Source organism: Miscanthus floridulus, chromosome 6 (genome assembly GCF_019320115.1).
Source record: "Miscanthus floridulus cultivar M001 chromosome 6, ASM1932011v1, whole genome shotgun sequence".
NCBI lineage: Eukaryota > Viridiplantae > Streptophyta > Magnoliopsida > Poales > Poaceae > Miscanthus > Miscanthus floridulus.
Window position 1 is genome coordinate 17,939,575 of NC_089585.1, and position 25,858 is coordinate 17,965,432.

A 25,858-nucleotide genomic window follows, 5' to 3' on the forward strand; every position below is an offset into this window, starting at 1 on the left:
TAGTCATCTCACCGCACAAAAGGTGGAAGGTGTGGGTCTCTGGCCTCCACCTATTGGTTTTTAATTCAATACAAGAAGTTTTTTAATTCAAATAATGAGACAAATCAATGCTTTGTACTGTCGCAAACGTGTATCAAATCATACCTATCGACAGCAGCAGTGAGAAGTGTAGGGTCGAGGATCGGTAGCCCAGTGTTGAAGACCCGGACGATCTCAAGGAAGCCAGCACGCTGTATGTACGGCCGGTATCGCTCGTCCCAGCGATGCGGCTGGTGCGTGCATAGTCTAAGAGGCACCAAGTCCTCCTGAAGCTCCGACAAGCGCTTGGCTCGGTGGTCCTTGTCGTAGTGCACCTCAAGAATGGGGTACTACGGATGATGATCCCCCGTCATGGTTCAAATTTCAAATGGATATGTTAGAACAAACATTAAAAGTACTATAATATGATGGAACATTAGTGCATAAACTATTATGCAAAATTAGAGAATAAACATATATCATAATAAACATAGCTCCAATGTTCCAATGTACTAACATAGTAGTTTTAAATAGCATAACAAACAATTAACATTAATATAATAAAATGTATGCTATATGCACCTGCTGCCCTTGTCTTCTATGCCTGCTAGCCTTATGACTAGGTTCTTTGCAAATGGAGCAAAGATTTCTGCTACAGGTCTCGTTGAAGTCTCCCCCTCCATACATGTATTCGCCGTACCCTCTCATAGCGTCCATGTCCTCCTTGAGATGCTTCTTCTTCCTTCTACCCTTGCCTACCTTCATTAGATCCAGATGCGGCACATAGTCATAACCATGATAAGGTGACCACTGTGTCGGGTCAAGATATGGCTCAAAGCTCCTCTCCCAAATACTAACGGTGTTTGAACAAAGATACAAGGGTGACATATATGGCAGATCCTCATAGTTATACCAGCGAACCCTATAGGCCGTGATCATATGAGAGCAAGGGGTATGCATGATCTGAGGGATGTTGCAACTGCACTCTACTTTTTCAAGATCAACTTGGTAGTTTCGTCTACCATAACATTCGCCGCCCAAGCTTGTGCCACCCTTACCCCATGCACTAAAGATATGGCGACAGAGTCCATATGGCTCGGCGGTGTGCTGCTTGGCCAATTCCTCAGCCTTCTTCAAATGTTCTGCTCTGGCCTTTCCAAAATGTCCCTGCTCAGCTATATTCCTCTACGCAAGTTCCCACCTCTTGACAAAATATTTGTTGCACTTATGAAAGGAGAACTCAACAATTTCAGACACAGACAACGATCGAACTCCGATGAATACACGGTTGAAAGACTCCAAGGAGTTAGTGGTCATGATGCCATACCTGAAACCCCCTCGTCATATGCTAATGCCCACTTAGCCTTCTGTTCCATCTACGCCTCTAACCAGGCCTTTCTCACTTTATTTAGCATCTTGTCTAGTTCTCTCTTTGTCTCCTTGAACGAGTGCTCTATACGTACACAACATAGAGCCTTTACCTTGTCACATACCTTCTTCTTCTTCCTCTAACACCGCTAGAAATTAGCGGCAAAGTGTCTCATGCACCATCTGTGCACTAGAGGCGGGAACCCATCTATATGCTCAGCTGCAGCATTAAGAAGCCCTAGGTGACAGTTCGAGATCAAATATATAGTGCGAGATGGGCCAAGCACTTGTACACGTAGAAGTCGCATGAACCATGACCACGATTTATTGTTCTCTCCCTCTGCCAAAGCTAAAGCCATGGGTACTATCTGGTCCTCAGGATCAACAACAGCAGCCATCATCAAGGTGTCCCTATACTTTCCTGTCAGGAAAGTGTCATCAACAAGTACGACTGGCCGACAAAACTGGAATGCATGTTCCGTTTGCACGAACGACTAGAACACACGATAGAGGACATGCCTCAACGGGTCCCGAAAATACATCCCTCCGGTGTCCACAAACCATTTCAAGTCAGATTTGTAGTAATACATTGCACATAAGATGTGGGGCACCCTGTTGTATGCTTCCTCCCAACTACCCCAATGAATCGCTAGGGCAATTTGCTTAGCACGCCAAGCCTTTCCGTACTTCACTTCATACTTAACGAATCTAGATATGGACTGTTGTAACGAAGATACTGAAATATCGTTATTGTCATCAATGAGCCCTAATATACGACGGGCAAGGTAACGTGCAGTGAGCTGCTGATGATTTTTCTTCCCCCTATTTGTTAGGCAAGTGTGGGGTTCGACCACTTTATTTATCCTCCACTTGGCATCACTCTGTCTTTTTCGTGCATTTAACCTCCACATACAACCATTTTTACATATCACGTGGTACCTCAACTCCTGGTCTGAATGAGTGACGTTGTATGGCCTATGGTAATACACAGCATAGTCCTGAAGGAAGAGCTTCATCTCTGACATTGCATTGAATATCATCCCCTTCATAAGGATTTCTTTCTCATGGCCATACAATGATTTCCTACACATCTAGAGATCGGTGTCATAAACTGCCATATCCGTCATGCTGACATCCCTATAGTTCGGAATGCCCCTGAAAGGTACGTTCATCGACCTTAGTTGCTCAAGCTCAGTCACTGTGTAAGGTGGTGGTGGAACATACTGCTGCGCTTCGCTAATTCTGCTCCATGAATCATAGGGGGTATCATCTGCTGGCAAATCTGTGACTCGTCTACCCTGAACCTGGATAGCATGCAAAACATCAGTTGGTACTGGTAATGGCATACCATGAACAGGTATTGGCATGGCATCAACCGGTGTGGGCATAGCATGTCTATCTTCCTGGTCATCATCTGAATCGTCCGAATCACTGCTAACTACATCACCGATCCTGTCCTCCTCCTCCTGCTCCTCCTCTTCCAGTTCGAACTCGTTCACATCGAAGTCATTGCTTATACAACCTACTTGACTTAAATGAAACTGCTCCTGCGTCAATTGACCATCCAAATCCATGTTACCCTGGGTTGCTTCCCCTTCGATCCCCAATTCTTGCTCATTGCCTCCACCACCGTCAATGGATGGCCCGTCCAGGACACCCTGCATCCTGTACCCATTCTCCACCACCACCTCAGCCATGGGTACATTGGAACCTTGGAGCACCCTAGTGTAGAGGGACCAGTGAGCAGGGTCGCGCAAGGGCATCAGGACATAGTGTGCCCTAGTCTTCTCAGTATCAAACCTCTCATTCAATGTGAAATCACTGCCAAACTTTGCATTCAAACGGACACAAATGTCGTTGAAGCTAGAAGGCTCATCAAACCATTCCAATTCTTCTTCCATGTCCTCAAACATACCATCTTCTCTCCTAACACTTCCTCCATAAAAAAACTCTAACATAATAATTTATCTACAAAAGCATTTCAAGAAACTTCATCAAGTCGTCGAAATCGTCGTACGTACTGTCCATAGTAATATTAATATCTATTCTGACTATAACTATACTAACTAATATAATATTAACACTTATACAAGACTAACTACAACAACTAATTATACTAAATACAATATCTAACTAGATTCACTAACTGTACTAACTATACTAACTTACTATACTGCCTATACTAACTAACTTTACTAACTATACTAACTATACTTTATTAACTATACTAACTTTACTTATTATACTAACTTACTATACTATCAATGTCGATTCAATCAACAAATATACAAGGGGAGTACCTCGCGGCAGCAGCATGCGCTCGTCCTCATGGCGGCGGTGGCGCTCGTCCTCGCGGCAGCAGCGTGCGCTCGTCCTCGCGGTGGCGGCGCGCTAGACCGGGCCGTGAGGCGGGTGGTCGTGGGGGGAGGCACGGGCGCTGGCCTCGGCGGCGGCGGCGGGTGGACGCGCAATAAAGAGAGGGGCGTGCGACAGTTGGGAGCGGTGTATAGCGGCAACACGGCAGTGAGGGCGGCGGCGGCAGTGGCGGGCGCGGCAGTGAGGGCGGTGGCGGGCGCGGTGGGCGTCCGTGGCACGGTGGGCGGCCGGCGGGCGTGGCACGTCGGCGTGCGGGCGCGGCGGGCGACCGGCGTGCGTGGGCGGCGGGCAGGGCGGTGGCGTGGCGCGGCGGTGGCTCTGCTTCAAACGGGTCACGTGAGTGAGAGAGAGAGATGGGAGCGAGGCCGGGCCGCAGGCCTGTACAAGGGGCCGCCACGCTGTGATACGTGGCGCGGCAGAGCTGGGCCACATCACCGGTCAGCGGCCCTGGTCGCTGCCACGTTGGCAATCTCGCCGCACCCCCATGCATGGCACGACAGCTTGAATTCGTCGCGCCGTGCGAATAGGCGCGGTCAAAAGTGTTAGATTTAAAAAAATTAAAATTTGTCAGTTTTAAAAATAGTTTAAAAAATGTTAAAATAAAAAAAATACCCAAGGGGAGCGATTGTCTGCGTCGTCTTGGCGCCATGTCTCGTCAGACTCCCGCCATTTTTTTCTCCGGACTCGCGCCTTTTCTGTCCGTGCGATGCTGTTATTGTTTTTTCTTAAAGCGAGCACTTGCGACCCCAGCCCCGATCTCTGAACTCGTGGACATAATTTTTGTTGATTGCGTGTGGACATGAAGTAGGAGAAGACGCGTCATTCATTCCTAGCAGGCCAATCTTCTTCCCTTCTACGACCGCCAGCAAACAATTTCCCGCCGTTTTTTCTTTCCTTGCTTGCTATAGTACAGCGCTATATTTTTATTTTCTTCATGTGGTACCTTATCCTCCCTTCGACAGAGCATCTTCAAAAGACTTTCTTAAATTCACTCTCTAAATTATCATGTGGAGAACAATTTAAATAAAAATCCCTCCTATATCTTTTTATCCCTCAACAACTTCTTTTATATATTATACGTATTCCAGAATTAATCTTTGGCTATTGTAATATTTGAAGATCTTTTTAGAGAAGCTATCAGAGGACATTTTTTTACCAAATTTTTTATTACTTAATCTGACTCTTGCAAAATTTGGAGATCTATTTTTTAAAAAAAAAAACTATTTGAGAACATTTTTTACTATAAAATTTCTATTACTTTAATAAGAAAGGGTATAGAAGGACATGCTCCGTGTGACACTGTACTACTAAACGATGCTAATTCAAACACAACATGGGACGTCGACTTGGTGAAGTTGATTTTTTGGCCAGTTGATGCAAACCGGATCCTGCAGATCCCACTCACCCCGAGAAGAGATGACTGTACGTGTTGCATGGCATTATAATAGGAACGGGATGTTCTCGGTGAAATCAGCTTATCATTGCCAATGAAAAAGTAAATATGGACCAAGAACTCAGACGTTATACGCTAGTGGTGCAAGTAGAATATGGAAATTAGACCTGCCTGGTAAAATCAAGATCTTCGGTTGGAGAGCTCTCCACGGTTTCATTCCATGCAAGGTTGTTCTAGCTAATCGACACATTAGCAACACTGGAGGGTGTCCAGCATGTCAAAATGGGACGGAAGACATTAAACATGTGATGTTCACTTGTGACCGAGCAAAAGTAGTATGGAGATCGATAGGAATTTGGGACAAAATCACTGAAGGCTGGTATCTCTGGTGGGAGAGACGGCAGTTCGTCCATGGTGAGAACATCCAAAGAGCACCAAGATCGGGATTGTCCATTGTCGCTCTAACAAAGAGTTACAAGCTGGCAACAATTAAGAGCACCAAAGTAAGACAGGGTTGCCAGAAACCTTTGGAGGGCTCAGTGTGGCTGTTTCATTAACGAGGACTTTCGCATTGACTCTGACTATGGCGATAGTGACGATAGTGACAGTCAAAGTGGAGGCTTTGAACCTAATGAGAGGGGGAAACTAATTGCCTCTATTGGTGAGCCAGCTAGCCATCTGCTGTTGATCTGTCTATGTGTGTTTTTTCTTTTCAATCCTGCTTGCTTAAGTTTGGCTTGACTTCTTGTTTGCAGCTAACAGTTTGCCGTGTCATGGGATAATGTTGCTGCTGTTTGAGACGCCCTCTGGCTTCGCACTTTGCACTTTTTCTGGGGTTTACTGCCACCTAACCGATAGTGTGGATGTAATGTTCTTCCTTCCAACCTTTGTTAACGATGTCCTTGCTTGTTCATGTGGTCTATGCCAATGACTTAATTTTCTATTCCATCATTTGTCTCCCTACAGAATATCTGGGCAGAGTTTGGAGATCCCCTCCGGGCAAGTTTGGAACATTAGCAACACTGGAGGGTGTCCGGCATGTCAAAATGGAACGGAAGACATTAAACATGTGATGTTCACTTGTGACCGAGCAAAAGTAGCATGGAGATCGATAGGAATTTTGGACAAAATCACTGAAGGCTGGTATCTCTAGTGGGAGAGACGGCAGTTCGTCCATGGTGAGAACATCCAAAGAGCACCAAGATCAGGATTGTCCATTGTCGCTCTAACAAAGAGTTACAAGCTGGGAACAATTAAGAGCACCAAAGTAAGACAGGGTTGCCGGAAACCTTTGGAGGGCTCAGTGAATTAGAGGCTGGACGCCGGGGGGGGGGGGGGGGGGGGGGGGGGGGGCGCGGGGGCGATAACAGCGTCACACGGCTTCATCCCCTATCTAGTGGACGCACCCATGGCAGAAGCTTACACGTTAAAGGAGGGGCTGCTGCTAGCACAACATTCGGGATGCAACCAATTAATCGTCCATTCTGATTGCATGGAGGTTTCTCGGCAAATTTAGCTGCCGCTATGTATGATGAATGTAATATTGTTTGGAGCGGATTTTAGATGGTCTCGATCGAGCATTATAGCAGGGAAGCAAATCAGACAGTACATGAGCTAGCTAGGAGAGGCATGCAAACGAAATATGTAATTGTATTTAGGACGATGAACCCCTATTTTAGTATTCATCAAGTTTATAATGAACGATGTACAGCGCGTTCGGCTGGTATAGTCCTGGCTTGTTTCAGCTTATTCTCTCTCACATAATACTATTCAATCGTCCAAAACCAACCGAAATCTACTGTTTTCAGTGCATTCGGCTGGTAATCTCTTTCAATCAATAAAGCTCGCTGAATTTTTTTTTAAAAAAAACGATGCTAATTCAATCGTGCACGAAAGGCCTGTACGTGTTTGAGAAAGATTTATTTCGAAAATCTTAAATCTTAAAAAACTAAAATAACCACAAAACGTAAATATACTATTGTATCATCGTATTTGCTTATTACTCTCCGACTAGGAGTGTATACCACCACGGTGAGGGCCTCTACTCCAGAGTGCTACGTGCCTATGCCTACGCTGCACTTGTGGATTTCGTCAACACGAGTGACCCTCCTTAGGTTCATCATCCTTGATTTGCTCTAACCAATGACATGTGTCACACTTGTGCCCAATTAAGGTGACGAAGGCAGCAGAGGAGAATTTTCCCCGGGAAAATAGCCCTACGGATGGAAATTTTTGGACTTCTCATTCCCGCCTCTTCCCAGGGCAGGTAGCAATGCGTGAGGGTAGTTTCCGTGTTGCCATTTGGCAACAGGGTGTCCAGCGCAGGGAAATTAAATAAGGACAGCGTACGTGTCCAGTGTCCAGTCTTGCAGCCAAGCCAAAGTACGTTTTCACGATCGGAAATACACAAATTTTTTTTACTGGGAATACTTCAGCCAAAGTACATGCAACAAAATTGAAAACAATGTCTTAGAAAATCAAGAAAAGTCACAATTTTTTTGAACAATATAAGGAAATCACCACAAATCAATGCCAACCACAACATTTTCATGCACATAATGCATGAAAAATCACAAGACCAAATTTTTTTGACATAGTCCAATACATAAAAAATTTAATTCAAGTGGCAAATTCAACTTAGCTAATCCATTCGTCACCAAATCATAGATCATCTCCATCCAGATATCCAAGACATATATGAAAAAATAAATTACAGTTTAATTCCTTTTCATAAGCTTCTCATAGGCACTCCAGCTGCATTCTTCTGACATACCTAAAGTAAACACAAGAAAACACGTTAGCAGCTAGAGACATACCTAGAGTAAACTAATCTAGTGCGGTTAGGATACATCAATTTGAACCAAGGGTAAACTACATGGCATGCCACAGCAAGCAAATTACAGATATGGAAAAGCTGCCTGTACATGTGTGCTTGCAGGTTTGCAAAAGCAAACTAAATCTTATAATTTGGCCAACCTGCTTGTAACTCAATCAAATAGGAATGGCTGCTACTGGGAAGACAACAACCTAATAATTCATAAATGTACAAACAACCATTATTTAATGATATCAATGGGTTAGCTAACTTATTGTATTTATATTGATAACAAAGGCAAACAACAAGCCTACAAATTCCTATCTAGTGAACTTACTGCAGAGTTCAATTCAGTTTCAAGTGGAGAAGTTAGAAGGACTTAAATGCAGATACATGGAACAATGCAACTAAACACTCATTACACAGCCGATCGACTGTACTTACACACCATCAGTATTAGTATCAGGGAAATATGCATAAAAGCTCAACAAGATATTTGTGGCACCAAGAATCCTTGCCAATAATGTTTAAGCATTTTCCTGAGGACCTAAACACTCATTACACTGTGGGATGAAAACGGAACGGAAATATTCCGAACCGACCGCTTTTGTTTTCTATATTATGATACCGTTTTCTATATTATGATACCGTTTCCGAATTTCATCAAACATAAAAAATTGTCAGTTTCAATTGGTTTCACAACCATTTTCAACCATTTTTTGTACTCTTTAATTGCTAAAATGTAGAAATATCCCGAACTGACCGCTTTCGTTTTCTATATTGTAATTCCGTTTTCGACCGTTTCCAACCGTTTTCATCCTCCCTATCAACTGTACTGAACTAGGAGGACTTACGAAAGAAGTTTTATGGCCTCGCAAATTGAATAGGCGCTCGATTAAACAATTCAGTCCTGTCAAACCAACAAATCAGGCGCTCCTCTATCTAATCGAATGGACTTACGGGATAAAATGCACTCAAGACGATATGTAGCCCAATAGGACATAATGTAGCAATACCACAATTTTCAGACATGAGGTAAGGTTGTGCATCATCCGCGAAAGTAGAGCATAAGCGATTAACGCCTATACCTCGCTAGAGACTGATATAAGCTGCAACGTGCAAGGTACGATACTGAGGCTAATAAAATATATTTATAGGAAAATAAGATTGCAAATCGCAAGTTCGCAACAGCTAAACAACAGAACATGGGGTGAATATTTCTTGAGAGACTAGCAGCAAGCATAAAAATTGCAGAGGTGTCAAAAGCCTGAGCACAGGGCATGGGGTGATGTCCCTGGATCCATCGAGAAAAATAAAAACGACAAGCAAGCATCCAGACCTAAGGAAACGCTCTAATCCTTTGACAACTAGTACTAGATTAGAGATGCAATCATGGAGACGGTTGGGAGAAGAAAAGTTGGAAACGAAAGCAACATGCCCCCACCGGCGCAACCAGCAGCTTGATCTTGGCAGGACAAGGAGGAGAGAGGAAGGGCTCACCAGATCTTGCGACGAGGCCAGTCAGTCATGGAGTAGTGGTGGAGCCATCACGGTCGGGTCGACGGGCGGCGGACGAAGAGTTGTGCGAGCGGTCGCGATTCGCGAGCGGATGCACGGGGTGGAGTGGGGAAGAAGATGTGGCCATCCACAGTCCCAAGATCCACAAGAAACAGGTGAGGATAGGATCAGGAAACCCTAGATGCGGTGCAGGGAGATGCAACTGGAAGCGAGCTCACCTGCGGAGACGGAGGTGCTGGTGCCGAAGGTGATGGCGACGGCGGAGGGGCGGCGACGGAGGAGAGTCGAGGGGAGGCGGAGGGGCGGCGACGGGAGTCGAGTCGCGAGAGGGAAAGGGACGGGAATGACGCCAGGTGTCTCGAGGCCAGACAGATTTCCCCGTGAAAACCCAGCTCCCGCGGGGCCGAGACACCCATGTCGCGGGCTTCCAAATCGACCCGAGCGGCGGCCGTGGAAATTCGCCACGTGGAATTTTACCGCGGGGAAAAGCCCGGGTTCCCGCCGGGGAAGGCTGCTGCCAAAGTAGCCCTTAAGGTGACGAAGGATCTGCGGGTGGGAACTGCTGTGTGCTGTCCTGCTTCAGATCGAGACTGGTGGGAAAGGGAGGCAGTGAAAATCAACGGTGGTGAACGGGGGATTTGGGCCCCGCCCTACCGAACCCTCGAATCGTCCCTCAAGCTATGGCTATGCAAGGAAATATCTTGCCGAGCAGCCTATCTTATTAAAATGTTCCATAGCCTCGCTTCCCGCTGAACACGCTGGTTCAAATAAGATTCAGCAGATCACAGGGCAACACGATAAATAAAACTCGATGACCATGAAATGGCACCTGGATGACTGCATTTCATACTGAAACTACACCAATCCGTTGACATGTACTGTACATACAGATCATGCAGTCGATCGTTGAACGTTACAAGGTCAGCTGTAGCCATTTTGTGAGCACCGGCCATAATAATAATTAAACAAAGAAAAGAATGAAAACAACTGTACATTAGGCACAAGGGGAGCAGCAGGGCCAGTGCGCCACAGAACACGAATGGTGGCAAGCCTGCAGAATCTACACCACCTGGTAGAGAGAAACGGTCACAGACGAAAACAAAGCAGGCAGGATACAGCAACGAGCGCAATAATAATTAGAAAAAAGAGCTTGCGCTTGTAACCTTGGTTGAGGTAACACTTTCGTTACCACCGGAGAGGATCAGCACCAAGTTGTACTAAAGTTCCCACAATATGCACATCCACAAGATCCTGACACAAGCAGACGACAAATCAACAATAAACCATGTATCACGATGCAACGTGAAATTTGTGCGCAGCACAAAATGTGTGGGGCAGCATTAAGTGGAGAGAACCATGTGCTGTGGTTGCACTTCAACTCTTCAATACAGCATGCCCGAGAATGGACACCGATGAATACAAATACAACCATTCTGACTAAAGGTAGTTTGTGGCTGGGTGATCTGACAGCAGTTTATTTGCTCCATTGGATCTAATACACATGATAAGATCATTCCATCTGTTCTTTCCATATTTAATGATTTAAGACTTGTATAATAAGCCTACTAAGAGAAGCAAATAGTGACCACATAACCTGGGGAAAATATGCCTATTGCTACCCAACTACATCTTTTTTGGCAGGCAAACTAACCATTACAAGTTTGAAGTTTGTGAACAACGAACATAAAGAACAAAGGGGGTACTGGGGAAAAACAAAGATGCCAATCTTTCCGTATTCTAGAATCAAACAAGGCATATAAATAATCCAAACCTTTGAACATTGTTCCTTGGAAAATGGACTCAATCATAAAAGCTGATGGTCGTTTGCCGAAGAACTTCAGAAGTTCGGTCAAGGCTATGAGATGCCACCTATCACACAAAAAAGGACATGTATCTCATTTATAATCAAGGTGCAAATTCCATATAACATCAAGTCAGGAAGTGAGCCTAGCTCAACTGGTTGGGTGGAAGTGTGGTCGTGCACCCAACCACCCAGGTTCAAGTCCTCTCTCGGCTTGAATTTGGGTGCAAATTTTCTTAATGAAAAAAACGCCTAGTTCCTCCTAAGTTGGGTCTCGTTTTTTTCCTAATAAAACATCAAGTCGAGAAAGCATAGAGGAAAGGGTGTGGACTGATTACCAGATACGTCAGCGCTGTGTATGTTTCTTGACTTAGATATAAAGGCTTTCCTCTCTGCATTTCATGATCCTGCATCCAAAGTTCCAAGCATCCCAAAAAGGTAAAGAGCATAAGCTCACATTGTCATGAAAGAATGCCCACTTTCCTCAATGCACAGTTTCAATCGTAGGAGTTTCACTTATTCTTGAGGTTAATATATATACAGGTGGTAGTTTATGACTAGATACAAATGATAAGATCCATCACATCATCCATTGATGGTCATTCAGATGATCTGAAATCAGTTTCACTTGTTATTGTTCTCGAGGAAAAATCAAACATCTAAAGATTTCACATATGGGACATTTTATTTCATGTTCACAATAGAAGCATGCATCTGATTTTGAGGCCAAATGAACTTCTGCTGTGTGGCGGAGAAGCTCAAGTGGGTTCACCAGCAGGAGGTAAAATTTCAAGCGGAGAATGTAACAAACAGCTATAAGTCCATATAAGAATAACAAAACATTAGGAAATTAAGCAATACCTCCTCTCCAAAAGCATCAAGGTATAGAGACGGCCAAAAGGCCAGACGAGCAGATCGCTGCAACAGGATTGTTGTTTTCTGCGCAGAAGACCATCAAAATTGAAGCATATTCACATAAGAAAGAACAGAGGACGTTATACTGGACAAAATAGTATCATGTGTAATGAGCTAGGGTGGTTCTTTGTTATTTGGGGTTTCTCATGCCCCTTTTCTTCCTAATATAAAAGATATGCAGCTCTCCTGCATGTTCAAGGAAAAAAAAAGTAATGAGCTAGTACGTACCCTCACTAGAAGAAATATGCCAATACCAGCACCACATTGCAATGCATGATTCTGGCATTTACCAGTCCTACAAACAAATAAAATTAGGACAGGCGTTTGATAAATTATGGCACAACACAAGGTAATAGGAACTTTTACAAGCAAAGTTCTATCACCTGCAGCATGGTTTCCAACTAGGCGAACATAGTTTGCCACAAAGCAAACACAGTGCCGATTCATCAGGCACTGAGCCACAATCAGGGCATTGCATCTTGACATATCTAGATGGAAAAATAATAAGCCATCAGTTCCAGGAAAAAAGGCGGAGCTCGCATAAAATCTCATCCCAAGCTTAGAAGAACCAGACCAAACCTTTCTAGGAGAACCTGGTATACATCTGGTAGTTGCATCAGCCTAAATGGAACTGCAGGGGTAGAAAAGAGAGTGCCTCTATATTTACGGGGATTGTAATCTTCACAGAAATGTTGAGACCATTTTAAGGCCAGCATGTGTACAGATTCATCTTGGAGAATCAGATCCAGCGACTGAATCTGAAACAGGTCTTCCAATTCTCTTAATCCGTTCAGTTCCATTGCCAGTGAAGAACTGCCGTCTTGTGTGCTATTACTCAAGTAAAGATGTGACCCTTCCCAAATATTGAAACCGTCATACAAGGGCGATGTGGCAGACGATCTTAGCAGCTCCCAAAGCAATGTACATCTCCGAAGATACGGATATGTTAATCTGCGGACCATGTCTTTTGGATGACAAGAGGGATCGATATATTTGGATACAAAATACTCTCTGGCAATATCATATCCTGACATTGTCTTGCAAACATCATTAAGAAGGCAGTCATTGAAGTTTGATCGATCAAAAGTTTCCTCCCCGTAGCATGTTATCAGGGCCTACATCAAAATCATGTAGTTGCAAGCTATAAATTGTTCTTGAACAGGAGCACATGGAAAGCAACTATTCACATGCCTGAACCATGAACAGGCTTCAGACCCTCTTAACAACATCACTACTATTCATGCCTTACATATACTTATTCTATTTTCTCTTACTTTTGCCTTTTTGTTGATAGCTCATGTTGGGTTTTAGCTCTAGCCTACCCCAATGTGCTTGGGACTAAAAAGCTTAGCTGATGTTGAAACAGCTAGAATTAATACAACTAACATACAAACTGCAAACATAAAGAGGAAGCAATGCAAAACAGCATACCTGAATGGCACAAACAACATAGAACAGATGGACAAAAGGCAGTGGCGGAGCTACAGGGTATGCCGGCTATGCCCCGGCATACCCTGTTTTCCCGATGCAACAGCAAATACATATATGTATATTTAATAAAAAAAAAGAAAAAAACTCATCCGTGATGCGAGTGTCAGGGGCAAGCGACAGGCAGGCCGCGGCGTGGCTCTGCGAGCGTCACGCTGAGGCCCACGCGGCCCATGCAGCCAGACGCCCAGACGACCACTTTGACGGGATTACGGACTTCAACTATTCCGTCGTTCGCCTTGCTCGTGCCTGTACGTGGCTACGCCGTCACGGCGTCTCGCAGACGCACTCACGCCATCGAGTTGCCGATCGCTGTCGCGGACGCCTGAGTCGCCGATCGCCGACGTCCGACGCCCACGCCCTATGGCCCTATGCCCTACGGTAGTACGTATACGCAATACGCCAATACGGATCAGATCAGATCAGAACTGTTCTCGGGATCTCGTCTGGTTTGGTTTAGGCTTCAAGTGAGATTCATGTTCTTCGGATTTTTAAAAATTTATTTGTACATCAATTGCTAATTTTTTAGCGCTAAAATTATATAATAATCTTTCACGCAGCGAGGTGGAGGATTTTTCCCAACATCTGAGTGAATATTCTGATCTATTGTTCAGTAAACGTATCATGTATGTGATCCATAATCATATATGTGAATTCAATCGTGCAAGTATAATTTATTTAAATATTTGGCTCTGTTTTCTTTGTTAATTTTATGCAGTTACGAAGAGAACCGGGAATATTGCATCTATTTTTCAGAAGCATGAAGAAAAGAGGAAAAAAGAGGCAGCTGTTGCCACTTGTAATCGCTCTTCTGATCCGGTTGTAGCTGTGGTGGAAGAGCAGAGTCATGAGAGAGTAGTTGAGGAAACTCAAAATCCTGTGCTACCACCGCCACCGCCACCACCACAGCCGTCTTCAGTGCCACTAGTTTATGACATCAATCGTCTTCCACATGATCCAGGTGAAAGACGTCACATTCTCAGTTATCCTGTTAATGATCAAGATGCAATTCGAAGAGCATATATTACTAAAGGTCCGGTCAAACCTTTTGCACATGATTTTTCGAAAACAAAGATTTCAGGAAAAGATCGTCAATTCAATTATTGTTGGATGTACAATCATGAATGGCTTGAGTATAGTATTAAGAAGGATGTTGTATTTTGCTTTATATGCTACTTGTTCAAGAAGGGCGCTGGGTCAGAGGCATTTACTGTTGATGGATGGAATAATTGGAATATAGGAGAGAATGCACTTCTCAAACATTTGAGTTCTAAGGCACATATTGCAGCTCAAGAGAGATACATTGGCTTTATAAATCCCAAGGTAGCAATTGATTATAATATTCAGAAGTGGAGTGATGAGGATCTTCAACTTTATAAGAAAAGGTTGACTTATTCACTTAGGTGTATCAAGTTTCTTTTGCATCAAGGGTTGGCATTTTGTGGACATGATGAAAGTGAAGAATCTAGCAACAGAGGGAACTTCATTGAACTTTTGAAATTTCTTGCCGGAAATAGTGAAGAAGTGAACAAATATGTTTTGGACAATGCTCCAGGTAACTGTACCTTAACTAGCCCAGACATACAAAAGCAAATTATTCACTGTTGTGCCCTATAAACTAGAAAGAAAATAATTGAAGAACTTGATGATGAGCCCTTTGCAATTTTAGCTGATGAGTCTAGTGATATATCACATAAAGAACAACTAGCTCTTTGCTTGCGTTATGTTGACAAATTGGGAAGGCCATGTGAGTATTTTATTGGAGTTGTTCATGTAGATGATACTACCTCTTTATCATTGAAGGCTGCAATTGAAGCTTTACTTGTTAGTCATGGCTTGAGTTTGACTCAAATCCGTGGTCAAAGATATGATGGGGCTAGCAACATGAAAGGAGATATTAAAGGGTTGAAAACATTGATCATGCAAGAATCACCTTCTGCTTATTATATTCGTTGTTTTGCTCATCAACTGCAATTGGTTCTTGTTGCTGTTGCTAAGGGAAATACTGATTGCGGCTTTTTTTTGATCAAGTATCTATCTTGTTGAATATTGTTGGAGTTTCTTGTAAGCGTCATGACATGCTTAGAAATGCTAGGCTTGAGAATGTCAAGAAAGCACTTGACTGTGGTGAAATTGAATCTGGAACTGGATTACATCAAGAGATGGGTTTGCCTAGGCTTGGGGATACTCGATGGAGATCTCATTATAAAACTATATGCAGCATCATTACTATGTATGAATCAATCCATGATGTACTGGTTGATCTTGGGGATGATCCGACATATAAGGATGATTGGACCAAAATACATTTTGTGATCGGAGCGTTTGAGACCTTTGAGTTTGTTTTCTTTGCACACTTAATGTATATTATTCTTGGATACACAAATGAGTTATCTGAGTGTTTGCAAAGAAGAGAGCAAGATATTCTTAATGCAATATCACTTGTTAATGTGGCAAAGAAAAGAATGCAAGAATTGAGGTCTGATGGTTGGCATAATTTTCTTGAGAGGGTCACCTCATTTTGTGATAAACATGGTGTTGATGTTCCTGCTATGGATGATGATTATGTTCCTTATGGAAAATTAGTAAGGAAAGCTTGTGCTCGAAAGCAAACCAATGATGACCACTTCAGAAGAGAGGTATATATTGGTGTCATTGATCAAATAAGTCAAGAACTTGATAATCGATTTGATGAGATTAATATGAAGTTGTTGTCTTGTATGGCAGCCTTCAATCCTTCTAACTCATTTGAGCCTTTTGATGCATGGAAGCTACGTAGATTAGCTGAATTCTACCCAAAAGACTTCTCAAATAATAATTTGCTCAGACTTGAATTGCAGCTAGATAATTATATTGATGACATCAGGCAGGATGATAGATTCAAAGGTCTAGAAAATATTGTTGATCTCTCAGTTAAGCTTGTTCAAACAAAGAGGCATAAAGTGTATGATATGGTTTATCAGCTTCTCAAATTGGTATTGCTTCTACCCGTGGCAACGGCAAGTGTTGAAAGGGTATTTTCTGCGATGGTTTTAGTGAAAACAAAGCTACGAAATAAGATGGGAGATAGTCTTTTGGATGATTGTCTAGTCACTTTCATTGAGCGAGATATTTTTTTTGAAGTTGATGAAGATGATATAATTGAGACATTTATGTCCCTTCGAAAGCGTCGAATAAAAATGTCGGCAAAATAACATTGTAAGTCTCTGGTACTCTATTATGCATATATTTCAGTTATCGGTATGGCTTTTGAAACTATTTATACTATATTTAGTAGATACGCTGTCCACTTAATTCATGATTATAAGCCTTAATACCGAATTGGTAAATGGATTTACCGAATTATGTATGAAATTTTTTTGAGAGGCATACCCTAACCTAAAATCCTAGATTCGCCACTGACGAAAGGGATGAAGAATTCAGCAGATGATAGAAACTGAACAGGCAGACAGAAAAGTGCTGACATCAAAGAAGAAAATGGATCTTGAGCAAGAACTGGATCAGCACATTGTTTCCAAAATTGGATATCAGGGAAGAGGCCCCCCTCACTGGCTGGATCAACCATCGATGGCAAAGAGCCTGTTAAGGATGAAAACGTGAGAAGTGATAACAAAATAAACATTCCATAAGTGATCAGGAGAAATGATTTAATCAAATGTAAGCATTTTATGATAAACACATTATTAGAACTAAGCAAGAAAAATGACTTTAGATTACGCCGCATCTACTTTCACATACAATATAATAGAGCCTTCTTGACAGGTACACAACCTACAAGACCTGGTATGCACCCTTTTGTTTTATTTTTCCTTTAATGAATGCTTCGGTCTTTATGAAAGTATCTTGAAACCTCTTTACCTAAGCATTTGTTTTACAAACATAAATTGAGAAGATGTCATGATGTCACAAAGTGTGGGATGCAAATTTAAAGGTTATAAGCTTTTATTGGTTACTTCAAGCAAATGTAAGTAAGCCTAGACCAGAATTCTTCGCTTTGCATGTCAAATCAACTCAAGGATCTTGGTTAGATAAAAATATAAAACTAACAACCACCACCAATACAAAAAAAAAGGAAATACAACATTAGGACTTTCATAAGGGAAAAATAGTATAATTATAATAAATAAGATAAGAACGGAAATAACTAAAAAGGTTCAGTTATATTGCCTGCTGTGCTGTATACAAATCAGCACAATAAAGCAAACAAGGCAATGGTAACACAAGCAAAAAGAAACCTGTTAAATATGTTCTAAGACAGAAACTGTTACAATTAACCATCACAACACAAACAATTATGCCCAGTATGCCAATCAGCAAAAAAAAAGGGAAAGCAACAAGACAATAGTAACACTCCAAACAAGCAATTATAATCCGTTCTACAACAGAAATAGTAACAATTAAGAACCAATTTATCATTATAATCAGCTCAACAGAAACAATAACAATTGAGTACCAACATATTGCTCATAAGGTCACTTTATACTATATAAAAATCCCTGGAGTCCACTTGTTTTATAAATAAATCATATTTTTTATCAAAGCCCCACTGAAAGAAATAGAAAGCTCATGATATTCGTTTAGAAGTGGAAATAAGAAGACACTCCAAAACGAGGGAAAATAGTATCTAGATGCAGGGAAATACATTAAACAAGGTAAAGGAACAGGATGAGCTATACCTTTTCGCTTAGTGGCATTCAGAATGTCTTTATAACCCGAAATACAAGAGCAAATAGAACCTGCTAATAGTTGGATACCTTCAAACCTCAGAAGAACCTCAAGACGATTCAAATTCCGTGCAGAGTGAGCAGCATGGAACAAGAGGGACAATATGAACCCACTTGATGAATTAAGTTCACCACGCAAAGACTCCAAGCAGGACTTCGATTCAGCAGAGTGGCTTGACATCCTACCACGAGAAGCGATTTCTGTAGATACCAGAGAGTATCTTAGTGTATCCCAGAGAAATAAGGATGGGTTGAGCCTCTTAGATGGTGAAAAACTGCTGTGACTGCGAGGATAGTAAAGCATAGTCATTCTTCGAATACAAGGATCAAGGGCTGGATTTGTAGTTTCATTAAGCTTCCCAGATATAGCTTTTAAAAACTTGCTTTCTCCAACGATTTTTCCAGCACTTTCAAGAAGAGATAGTGCGCGAGGGAACTGTAAGCAATTTCTATTCACATCTGATGTAGTTGTAACAACTTGAGGTGTCAAGGTTTGAACAAATGGTCTCACCATCCTTGATGTTTTACCAGAGAAATCAGGTGATGCTGGAAGAATGGAATTTGCAAATCTGCGACATACTGGACAAAGCAATTCTCCCTGAAAAAAGAATTGCCTAAGCAAAGGATCAACAAAAACAAAAAAAAAGTCAACTTTATAAACACAAATATATACACATACCAGATCAGGATCAACTATATGACCACCTTCAAAACCAAGTCTCCGGACATATCTGTAAATAAACAAATGTGTAAGTTACTGCAAACAGATATAGACTCAAATCAACAGAAGTTTTCCAGCCAGTAATACGTATAATCATAAGTTATGTAGGCCTCCTAATAAATAGTAAGTTTCTGCTTTCCAGGTCGCGAACACTAAATAGGTATCCTATTATAGTGTCATAAATAAAGAAGTCCACCATATACCATATTTATAATTTTGTCATCAAACAAGTCAATTTAATTCCATGCCATAAGGACTTTAATTTTTTTTTTTAAACATGGCATCTGGCAACAGCATGGAGAGAAAAAGTTTTAGAATAAAGATGCTGGAGTGAAACCTGACTAAATTAATTGTAAATCGTGAAACTAGGACTTATTAGATGGCAAACAATCAACTTATACCACACAATGACACAAAATAAATGAATCATCTAAAGGTTATAAATTGACCATTTTGTGAATTTGTACTCCTACAACTGAACAATTTCCATTGAAATGAAACACCCAACCAAAAGGCGCAATGTAACATACCTATTTCCTAACTAGTAGAACTAGTTACAGTTACAAAAAGGGTATGTTATGGGGGGTGGTCCAGCATACCTTTGTTTCAAGGAGAACAAATATCGATCATGACATTCCTGATGCACGGCATGTCCACAAGAAGATATATGGATGCCATCACAATCAACAGGACCAAATCTGTTTCTTGTAGTTACAGAGGCAGAAGATTTTGAGGCTACATCGTACAGAGAAGAATGGCGGTGTTTTGCTGAAAGGCAACTAACATATGTTCCCAGCACTGAACGCTTGGGGCTTCTAGTTCTCTTGGTATCAACTGTGATGTTTGAAGTATTTGATGGCAACATTTGGTCACTATCCTGAATATGTGCATTGCTGGATCCAAATAGATCATTTAAAATAGAACTGTAAATGTCAGCCTCAATTGCCTCAAGCGAGACATTTTCATCTGCAGTGCTGTTGCTATGCCCAGTTGGGAAAGATGATATATATCTAATCAGTGGATGTTGCTCATTAGAAAAATCAAGATAGGCATCGACCTCCATGTTGTCTATATCAAATGATGGCTCTACTGTTGTATCATTGACAAGTTCCTCAGAAGTTGAAGAACCAGATACCGAGGAATCAGTTGAGTCTTCCCTTTTGACTGATACAGTCTTGTTTACTTGAGCTGGATTTTCCCAGGATGGATTACCCATCTCAACAAAGGTTGCAAGTCGAGATTTCTGAATTAACACACATGAAAGATTATTCTATGGTACTTTAACATATATATCAGCATAACAAAAAGAAAAATAAGTAGAATTAACATGTGTTTTAAATATAGGTCAGAAAACATCATATCATACACCAAAATACTGCAGAAAGAACAATCACTACTTTAAGAACCTATGAGGCATCACAAGATAAAGCAAGATGTTGTCAAGTCAACAGTGATTACCTGAAGAAGGATTAAGTAGCAGAGAGGGCTTTTGGAATCTGAGTCCCGGCACAGAGAGCAAACTGGTAGGGACTCCTCAGACACAACTCCAGTTGAACTGGACACATCTGTCTCCAACATAGTAACATCATGCCCCTCATTTTCTGATGACTTCATACTTTCAGCAAACTTGGACTGCTCTGCCCTCATTTTCGCCTAAATAAATATGGTACAACAGAACAAAATTGTGCTTAGTGTAAGTTAGGAGAGGCCAAAAGTCAACAAGTTTTTTTTAGGAAAATCAGCAAGTAGCTTCAGAACCTAAGAATGAGCCAAGTGCAGAGTGTAGGCATTAGATGGCTGAAAAACCAAATAAACATCTAACTAGGGAAACCACAGAACTAGCACCTTGTAAATTAAAATAAAGTGATAAAGTTCTGTATTTTTCGTAAACCCATCTACAAAGATCTCACAATTAACTAAGGGTGGAATTTGAGACAAGTCAAAAGGATAATTAAAGTATTAAACTATGTAAATTTTGCAAATAAAGGTCTTACCATAATTGCAGCTTGGCGTTGGCGTGCTTTTGCTTTCTTTTCCATGGAATCTGAAGAAGATCCTAGGCTTTCTTTGGTACTGGTATGATCAGGTGTAGAAGGCACTATATGCGGTGCCATTTGTCTCAATGTAACCATGCACTCCTTACTTAACTTGGCAAACTTCTTTAATAAGATTTCAATGAGAGATGGGATATTGCAGTACTTGGATCCAGAAAAGGTGGCATCATTCTCTTCTTTGTATTTGTGCATTAACGAGACAAGCAGAGTTAACATGCTTTCTTTCTTTACTTTGTCAGACACTGGGGAAACTAGTTCAGTGGAGTAAGTCAAGATGGGGAAAGCCTCTTCTGCAGATGACAGAACCACCCATGATTCATCATCATGCTGCACCACGTCCATGCCATACTGACCAGCATGTATCTGTCTTTCAGATTCACATATATCAAGTGCCAACCAAAGCAGATGCAAACCCGTCACAAGAACATTATCAGGGGCACGTGATGCCGATGATGCATCACTGTAAACAGCATAAAAAAGAACGGCACGAACAATCTGAAGGACAGCCTTCGAGGTTGCAATGTTAGAAATACTTCTGAGGGGGTTAAAAACATGAGTCCACCGAGGTAGCTGAGCATTAAGGGCAGAAATTTTGCAGAAACGGTAATATCTCTCCTCGGCAATTTGCAATTCCCTGGAATTCCAGCGGGGGTGATACAGGTCCAATTCCTTCCAGCATGATTTGCGAAGTACATACTTACCCTGTGATAATGTTTTATGTTAATCCTCCAATTTTAGGATTATTTTCAGAAACACGTTATAGAAATTGAAGGACAGTACCTGCTTCATGCCAGATGGATTAGAATAAGCTGCCAGCGAATCCAGAACGTTTTGAAGTTGTCACTTGACGAAAGATCGCGAGGAAGAGACTTAACAATTTGGCTATGAGTGGCGTCTCCAATAGCTAACTTGTAAATCAGTTCTCTCCTCAAGTTGTCTGCTGTGGAAAGCCCACAAAAACGACGCTCTTTAACCAATTGTATAAGAAAAGTCAGCATTTCTTGCATTAGAACTGACTCAAACCTGAAAACAAGATATTATCAGAACCTAAATGCGGCATAACATAAATCTTCAGTTTTAAGAAAATGTAAGTAAATGATTAGTTTATGGATAAGACAAAAAAGCAAGCAAGGACACTGTGTTTCCTTAGACGTTGTTTTGATGTCATGGATTACGGAGACCAAATTGAATAACAAAGACCTCGTCAACACCTTAGATAATTTTGAATTTGAATACAACTAAATGCTATCTCCGTTCTTCATGAATAAAGATTTTTTTTAGGGGCCACTTGAGTTTTCCAGCAAGCTATCCTCGCCTAGCGTTGCTGGGCAAGCCAAACCTTGCCAGCCCGAGGTAAGCTTGCCAACACGGAACCCGAGGTAAGTTTGCTGAGAATCCAAACGCCTTGCTTTTTCCAAGTTCTTGCTCAGCAAGATAACACAGTGCCTGGCAAAGATATGTTTTTGACTAATAGTTTCCCTAACATAATGCCAATTAAAAAAGAAAGGCGGCGGCGGCAGACGGCGAACAGGCAAAAGAACGAGGCGAACACCCTCTCTCTTCTCTCCTACTTATAGGAAGGGGAGCAGCGGACGTGCCGATCGGGAAGACGAAGCGGCGGGGCGAGAAACTTTCTCTCTCTTTCCATTTAATGCAGATGGGACGGCCCCTGACCGACAGGACATGCCCAGCGCAACGAAACGGCTCCTGATCAGACGGGACGTGACCGGGACATGGCCCACCACTACCGCACGACCAACCACTACCGCACGTCGGGCACGAAAACAGAAGCGCCACCGCATGCGGACGGCTCCCCGTCTCCCCAGGCCACACCTGGAGAGATCCAACAGCGAAATCTCCGCCGGAAGAGATCAACCGGCCTCCTGAGTCGATCGATTCACTCAGGATAAGCACCTGAGATATAGGTCATCAAGGTCCTGGTCGGACGTTTCCGACTGGAGCTTTTCGAACCCCGTCTCTCAGGTCATCAAGGTGAGCATGTGTCCCTTAATACAAAATTGTTCACACAAGGGCTAACCCACGATTGACAAGCGCAGGTCCCGGTCGGACGTCTCCGACTGGAGCTCTCCAATCCCCGTCACTCCAGTCGTCATGACCTAGAGAGACCCAACAGCGAGATCTCCAGAGAGATCAACCGGCCTCTTGAGTCGATCGATTCGCTCAGGATAAGCACCGGGACACAGGTAGGAAGCGAGGGGACGCCCCATATGGGTCCCGGTCGGACATTTCCGACTAAAGCTCTCCGAGCCCTGTCACTCAAAACCATCAAAGGTAAAAAAAAACCCCTCTATTTCAATTTAAATCATACATACATCCATACGCGCATTTCATTCCATACGCCTGAACCCCCCAGACGGTTAGGGCATGAACCGCCCGGGGGCTCAGGAACTAAGCATCGCACGTGCAGCGAAATGCATCAGAACGTTCCGTGATTGCATCACGAAGCGGCGGTTGCCTCATTTGATATGAGCAATCGAAACAGAGCCAGGGGAGAAAACCGTAGATGAGCACCGTGCGGCCCTAGCCCGGTCTGGCAGACCGGGTCATCTCAACCTTCTCATTTGATCCTGAACCTCTCGCCAAGCTCACAGAATCTCCATCGAGGGGAGGCCAAAAGGCCACCCAGGTCGGTCTCCGGAATGACCTAGGCATCTGCCGGGTTGCAGGTAAAGGAGTAGTGGAATGTCACAAGAGGGCTATGCCGACCCCGTCACGAACGACGGACCCGGATTCCACTCGATCACACCCCGTTAACAACTCACCGAGCTAGTCTTCGAGCCCGAGCGATCGGGACAGGCGACGAAACTCAGCCCCTCTGATTTGTGAGGAATCAGATGGGGTAAACGCACATAAACTCACGTCGACCCCTACGAAGACCCGAAAGGTCTCGGGGGCTCAAGAAAAATGCCAAGGACGGGGACCTCGAACTCGCCAGATCTACGACTACGACTCGCCCGATCCACGGCGCGCACCAACACCAGGATCCGCGAGCACCGCCTCGTCTGATCTTTAACCAAACTAACAACGCCTTCGTAACGGCTTCACTTCCAACTACGCTCCAAAGGAACCTTGGGACCGCGACTCCTAAACTCGCGTCGACAGGATCGGCAACATCCGGCTATGGCTCCTAGGACCGCGACTCCTAAACTCGCGTAACGGCTTCACTGTGCTCCAATAAAACCTGGGACCGCGACTCCTAAACTCGCGTAACGGCTTCACTAACTAAAACTAACTAAAACTAACTCTCTTGATCCACGGCGCACACTGACGCCTAGGTCTACTCGCGACTCTGCCTCACCCGATCCCACGGCACGCATCGACGCCAAAGATCAGTGAGCTCTGTTGCATCCAAACTAAGCTGTCTCCATTCCGGCGCGCACCGACGCCAGGATTTGTCTCAAACTAGAACCTCCTCGTCCAAAAATTCCCGGTGCGCACCGACACCGGGATCAGTATGTTCTACCTCAATCCAATCCCTGCGCCTAAACACCTCGGCTGCACAACGACGCCCTGGGTAAACAAAAATTCATCTCAAAAACACGCACACACGCCCGCTAAAAACACCCCCCAGACGGTTCTGCCCAAACCGCCCGGGGGCTCGGGGGCTACACCCGCGGGTGCGCTCGCGCGCACCCGCCGAAACAAAAAACCACTCCCGCTGGCAACGCAGAAAACCCCCCAGCCGGTTCTGCCCAAACCACCCGGGGGCTCGGGGGCTACACCCACGGGTGCGCTCGCGCACACCCACCGGCAAGGCAAAAATCCCCCAGACGATTCTGCCCGAATCACCCGAGGGCTCGGGGGCTCCTGTCGGGTTCATAAACCCGGGGTCCCTCGGGGACCAGCTTCCATGCCTCAGCTCGGCCCAGGAGGACGGCCTTTTCTTCTTCTGGACCGGCCCAAGAGTCTAAATTCGACATACCGGAGCACTCGCTTCAGGCCCTAGCCGTCTTCGGCCTATCTTTCCGACCGGAGCGCTAGCTCAGGCTCAGGCCAACTCCGAACGTCCCCTCCGATCGGAGCGCTAGCGTCAGGCCCCGGCCGTCTTCGGCCGGCCTCCACTCGGAAAGCCTGACCCGAGGACCGCCTCCGACTCCGACCCCGTGTCTCCAACCGGGGTTCATAGAAAACCCTGCCCATCGCTATTCTCCGACTGGTGCACCGGAGCCGACTGGGGGCATCCGACCGGGGACGCCCGCTCGGAAAGAACCAGAAGGCGTGCGAAGGAAGGCAAGATAGGGCTCGCAAGTCAAACCACAGCACCAGGCACCATACCCTGCGGAACAGTATTGTAGGCGCCCACATTTACCTCTACAGTATTGTAGGCGCCGGTCAGAACACCCGTACGGTAAGACCCCCCATGCCTCTGGGCATCAACAGAGTTGTGGGCGCCGGAATTCACCATACCAGGTGAACGTGGTAGAGCTGTGCCTCCAGTCGGCAAGACAACATTTTTACAGGTACCGACGTCCACCAGTCTCGAAGAAAGCAGCTCAACCTCCTACATGCACCTGACATTCTACAGTGACATCAACAGTATTGTGGGCACCCACCATTATCCCATCCCCATCGGCGTGGGGAACAAGGCTTAGAAACGTCTGTACTTTCTCTCCCTCTCACTTGTAAAGCCATCACCTTCTTCTATA

The 25,858-nt window shown here is 43.7% G+C and overlaps 1 pseudogene; it reads right to left on the bottom strand.

The window, feature by feature from the left end:
- Positions 1–10,318: 10,318 nt before the first annotated feature.
- On the bottom strand, positions 10,319–23,438 carry LOC136460297 (E3 ubiquitin-protein ligase PRT6-like; annotated as a pseudogene).
- Between the last annotated feature and the right edge of the window lie 2,420 nt (positions 23,439–25,858).